This window comes from Erinaceus europaeus, chromosome 14 (assembly GCF_950295315.1).
Source record: "Erinaceus europaeus chromosome 14, mEriEur2.1, whole genome shotgun sequence".
Classification (NCBI taxonomy): domain Eukaryota; kingdom Metazoa; phylum Chordata; class Mammalia; order Eulipotyphla; family Erinaceidae; genus Erinaceus; species Erinaceus europaeus.
Genome location: NC_080175.1, coordinates 9,586,161 through 9,592,167, shown reverse-complemented (window position 1 = coordinate 9,592,167; position 6,007 = coordinate 9,586,161). Strand labels below are relative to the sequence as shown.

At 43.1% G+C, this 6,007-nt stretch overlaps 1 long non-coding RNA gene across 1 annotated transcript in view; it reads right to left on the bottom strand.

Moving 5' to 3' along the window:
* LOC132532737 (uncharacterized) overlaps positions 1–5,380 on the bottom strand; it is a 30,969-nt gene extending 25,589 nt beyond the window's left edge. The window contains exon 1 of the long non-coding RNA XR_009544636.1: positions 4,833–5,380. This is a non-coding gene — a long non-coding RNA (uncharacterized LOC132532737). The remainder of the gene's footprint in view (positions 1–4,832) is intronic.
* Positions 5,381–6,007: the final 627 nt, after the last annotated feature.

The window sequence follows — 6,007 nt, the reverse complement described above, 5'->3', positions numbered from 1 at the left end:
TATATATTTAGGCCACCATAGTCAGTTACCATAAGCCAGGTTAACGTTAAGCAATGGAAAGATATTCTGTCACAGTTCGGAAAGTGAAAGTTAGTAATCAAGGTGTCTGTAGAGTCATGTTCCTGCCAAAAGCTCAGGGAAGAATCATTCTTTTCTTTTTCCTACTTCCAGCAACTGCAACATTCCTTGGCGTGTGGCTACATGCCTCCAATCATAGCTTGTCTCCATGTGGCCTTCTTTTTTTTAAAATTTTTTATTTAAGAAAGGATTAATTAACAAAACCATAAGGTAGGAGGGGTACAACTCCACACAATTCCCACCACCCAGTCTCCATATCCCACCTCCTCCCCTGATAGCTTTCCCATTCTCTATCCCTCTGGGAGCATGGACCCAGGGTCATTGAGGGTTACAGAAGGTAGAAGGTCCGGCTTCTGTAATTGCTTCCCCGCTGAACATGGGCGTTGATCCATGTGGCCTTCTTGAGTCTGTGACCTGTCCTTCACTTTGAAGGATGCCAGTCATTGAGTTGAGGCTCAATCTAAGTCCAGAATAATTTCCTCTCAAGATACTGAGCTAGGGGCTGGGTGGTGAGACACCTGGGTGAATGAACACATTACCATGTTCAAGGGCATGTGTTCAAGTCCCCAGTCACCACCTGCATAGGGGAAGCTTCACATGTGGCAAAGCAGTGCTACAAGTCTCTTTGTCTCTGCTCTTCTCTATATTCTCCTTCCCTCTCAATTTCTCTCTGCCTTGATCCAATAAATAAATAAAATATATTTTAATATTTATTCTTTTTCTGTTGTCCTGGTTTTTTATTGTTGTATTTATTATTGTTGATGTTACTGATGTCGTTATTATTGGATAAGACAGAGAGAAATAGACAGAGGCAGGGAAGACAGAGAGGGGGAGAGAAAGATACCTGAAGACCTGCTTCACCACCTGTAAAGCAACTCCCATGCTGGTGGGGAGTCGGAGGCTTGAACCGGGATCCTTACGCCGGTCCTTGCACTTCGCTCCATGAGAGCTTAACCCACTGCGCTACCGATCGATTCCCAATAAAATATTTTTGAAGAGATACTGAACTAATTACATGTGCAGACCCCAGTTCCAAAGAAAGGGTATTTAAGGTTGACAGACATTTGTGCAGATAGATGTTCTTCAGCCATCTACACAGAATGTGGAAGGATCTGTGCTTCTTTTCTGGAGACTACAACACTTTAATGGCCCATTCTGCATGTTCACCTCATCATTCTCCACAAACAGCTGTATGATTTCTTTCCCCAGAGTTAGAAATCAGGCCTTGTATGTGGTAAGACACATGGTCTACGAAGTGAACTATCACTTGGCCCCGAAATATTTCTTACATGACTAGGTGTGTTATGGCTAAGTTTTAGTTGTTGTGAGAGAAGCATGGAAACTGGATGATAATCATATTGCATCAATCCCCCAATTACAAATAAATTGATTAAATTAAAAAAAAACAAGGCCTTGGGAGGAAAAACCAGGAAAGTCAAGTGTAGAAAATCAAGTCAAGGGGGTCAGGCAGTAGTGCAATGAGCTAAGCCCATGTGGTGCAAAGCACAAGGACCAGCGTTAGGATCCCAGTTCGAGGCCCCGGCTCCCCACCTATAGGGAGTCTCTTCACAGGCAGTGAAGCAGGTCTGCAGGTGTCTCTCTTTCTCTTCCCCTCTCTGTCTTCTCCTCCTCTCTCCATTTCTCTCTGCCCTATCCAACAAGGATGACATCAGTAACAACAACAATAATAACCACAACAAAAAAACAACAAGGGCAACAAAAGGGAAAAATAAATAAATAAATATTAAAACAAGAAAGAAAATCAAGTCAAATCCTAGTTTCCTTCCACCTGAGGGTTCCTATTCTCATCTTCTCTTTTCTTATTTTTTTGGTTCCTGCTTATTAAACATTTTGTCCTGCTCTATATCTTACTACCTTTCAGACACCAAGTTGCAAATACTAACACAATTCTATCCTGACTTCCCTGGGCAAATGACCTCACCGACATGTCCCAGAACCTCACATCTCCAGAGCCTTATCCCACTAGAGAAAGATAGAAACAGGCTGTTCATGGATCAACCATTCAACATCAATGTCCAGTGGAGAAGCAGTTACAGAAGCCAAAACTCCTTCTTACTGCACCCCAAAAAAGGATGTTGGTCTCCATACTCCCAGAGTGGGGAAATGATAGGGGGAAATGACCAGAGGGCTCTGAACCCAAATTCCACTAGGACCCAAAATGTTTGTCACCAGCAATCTTCATTTTTATATTGTCACTAAAAGGGAAGCAAATCTGGATAACACTAGAGGAATTCAGGTACATTTGCTTATCTGAGAGAGAGGGAAAAAAAGATAGTCAGAAGTAGTGATAGGTGTAGGTGTGACTTAGAAAGGAAGTGAAGGCAGGAGCATAGAAGTAAATGAAAATGGACAAAAATATCTAGATATTGATAGATGCAAATACAAGTATAGATATACAGTCAACCCATATCTGTGACCTGGGGAGAACCACTGCAGTTTCTCAGCGGAGGAATTGGGGACACAGAACTCTGGTGGTAAGAACTGTGTGCAACTAGACCCCTATTATGTTATGATTTTGTACATCACTATCAAGTCACTAATAATTTTTTTAATTTATTTTTTATTTAAGAAAGGATAAATTAACAAAACCATAGGGTAGGAGGGGTACAACTCCACACAATTCCCACCACCCAATCTCCATATCCCATCCTCTCCCCTGATAGCTTTCCCATTCTCTATCCCTCTGGGAGCATGGACCCAGGGTCATTGTGGGATGCAGAGAGTGGAAGGTCTGGCTTCTGTAATTGCTTCCCCGCTGAAAATGGACGTTGACTGGTCAGTCCATACTCCCAGTCTGCCTCTCTCTTTCCCTAGTAGGGTGGATCTCTGAGGAAGCGGCACTAATAATTTTTTAAAAGAAAAGAAAACTAAGTCAAGCCAGCTACTTGTTTTCATGTATATTTTTAAAAGGATATAAATTCAACCTATTATTTTTTTTTATTTTGTTCCATCTATTTTTATAGAGAGACACACAGAATTAGAATTGGAAGGTGGTAACTAATTCTTTAAAATAGCACCCAACCCAGAATGGAAATATGATCTTAAGGGTCCTTGAAAACACTAGACTTTTAGCAGGCTCTTTCCAAGAGACTGAAAGGAAGCCACTTGCAGATTTTAATTTTAATCACATTTAAGTTCAAATTCTGTGCTAAATATGCTAAATAAAGACTATATACATATATATACATATATATGTATATATATTTGCCTCCAGGATTATCGCTGGGCCTCAGTGCCTGCACTATGAGACCACTGCTCTTGGAGGCTATTTTCTCCATTTTTGTTGCCCTTTTTGTTATAGCTGTTGTTATTGGATAGAACAGAGAAGTCAAGAGAAGAGGGGAAGGAAGACAGAGATGGGAGAGAAAGATAGATACCTGAAGATCTGCTTCACTGTTTGTGAAGCCACCCCTCTGCTGATGGGGAGCCAAGGGCTTGAACTGGGGCCCTTATGCCAGTCCTTGCACTTCATGCCATGTTCACTTAACCCTCTGCACTACCACCCAGCCATATATATATATATATATTTGTACCAGAGCACTGCTCAGCTCTTGTTTACAGTGGTGTGGGAGATTGAACTGGGAATTTTGAAGCCCTAGATATGAGAGTCTCTTTGCAGAACCATTACACTATCTCCCCTGCCCTGTTCATTATATGTGATACAGAGAGTGCTGGGAGGTGACAAAGAAGCCAGAGCACCACTCTGGTACATGTGGAGGTGGGGATCGAACTGGGATCGTCAGGCATGCAAGTCTATCTTTCTGCCAGTTCCCCAGCCTTAAGAATCCCTTTCTTAGCCATCTCCACCTCAGTCCTACTCAGCCACATTCACACTGTGTTGTCATGTCCAAGCTCCCAAGAAACTCAGAAGCCTGGTCAGGCAGAGGAGAAGAGGTCAAAACTCAGATCAAAGTTCCTGGGACTTTCCTTTTGATCCAGAACTCCAGTAAGCCAAGCAGCCCACACAGAAACAATCAACTCGCCCCATTCTGAATTCACTTTCTTGACTGCTGTTTATGTACAAAAAGAAATGAGGGCATGTGTAGAAATGCCACGTTTGAGCATGGAGCCTATTTCTTTCCCCTTTCTCTAAATCTGTCCCCTTCCCCTTCTCGCTAATGCTACAATTTCCTCTGGCACTAGAGATAGACATATGTTATTTTTGGTCCCACAACTTTCTGGTTCTCTGTACCCCCACACACATGGCCTGGGACTTGCAAATATAAATACATGTGGCTGTCTGCATTTCAACCCACTGGACTCCCGCCACTTTGTCCTTTTCTTTTTTGTTTAACACAGAGCAAATTGTCACCACAGCCAAGTGGCATGACAAAAGTCCCCCAAAAAAGTCAACATTTGCCAAACCCATCCACCCCACCCCTAAATAAAAACTGGTCACCTCTTCCCACCATGTCCCCCTAAAATATAAAAGCTGATGAATGCTTAAACTAGACCCAGTAAGCAGCATCCTATCACGATCCTCTTATAACTCTCACCTGATGATAAAAGAGACTGAGAAAGAAATGCAGTAATGGGCAGGACTAGATAGCATAATGGTTATGCAAAAAGACCCTCATACCTGAGGCTCCAAAGTCCCAGGTTCAATCCCCCACACCACCATAAGCCAGAGCTAAGCAGTACTCAAGTAAAGAAAAGAAGAGAAGAGATGAGAAAGAAGAGAAAAGAAAAGAAGAGAAATGTAATATAATAGGACTTTGCCCGCCAATACTTACTTGTTGTAACACAAGAAAAGCTTGTGGCACACGTCAGTTTTGCAGATCCTCTCAAAGCAAATGAGTGATGATTTGCTGATTTAAACTGGTCAGGCTGGCAGACTTTCAAGTATCTGTGCATTTAGGCCTCCTGCCAAATTATAATCGCCACCCCCTCCCAGGAGCTGAAGGCAAGGTAGTGGCACTTGGATCCAGAGACAGATGTGGGATTTTCCTCCTAGATCCCAGCAAGTTGGCAGCTGCCTTGGCACAGAGGGGAGGATGGAGAAGAAGGCTGAGGAAAAGAAAAACAGCCCCTTCTGTCAAGGCGTGCTTCCTGTGAGCCACGCACCTGCCATTTTAGTCTCAGGAATAATGATCCCTCCTTTACAGACACAGAAACTAAAACTAAGGTCAAAGAAGCCTTGTGCCAAGATCTTGTCCCTCTGAGTCCAAGACACTATACCCACTACTATCTTCAAACAAAATATTTGAACCTATCAAGTGCTATGTGTTTCGCACTAGTCATTTAATCTAAGCTCACAACACCCCAACTGACAGGAGTCGGCAGGGTTTTATAGAGCAGGATGCTAAGTAACAAAAGTGTGAGCCAATGTGCTCAAAAGTTTCTGCCCTCAAACATGAGCCCTCAAGCTTCTTCTATAAAAGGCTAGAAGCCAAGGCTCAGGCTTTGTGACTCACACAGTCGTTATCACAACTATTGGACTCCATGACCCTGCTGAAGAAGGTCCTAGACAGTACGTAAATGAAGGAGCAATGACAGTATTTTGCTTATTTACAAGAGAGGGTGGAGGGCAGAGGGATTTGGTCAAAGGGCACCTGTTCATACATTTATTCAAAAACAATGCACAGACAACCCTTTCAAAAGTAGGACATATTGCGCTATTCAAGTTGAAGGCCTTAGAAACCAGACAGGGTTTTGCTTTTCCTGCGCCCCCTCAGATACTCTTCCCCTTGCTCTCTCTGTTCCAGGGCCATGGCCTCCTTGCTGCTCTTTAGACATTCTCCAGCTGCCTCAGGGCCTTTGCACTTGCTGTTTGCATGAATTAGATGGTAGTTTCTGGCAGTCCTACTGAAACTCATAGCCCAGACCCAGTGCAGCACACTCCCTCTCCCTCCTCTGCCTTCTTTCTCTTGATAGCACCAGTCACTATCTGCTAAAAGTTAACACATTT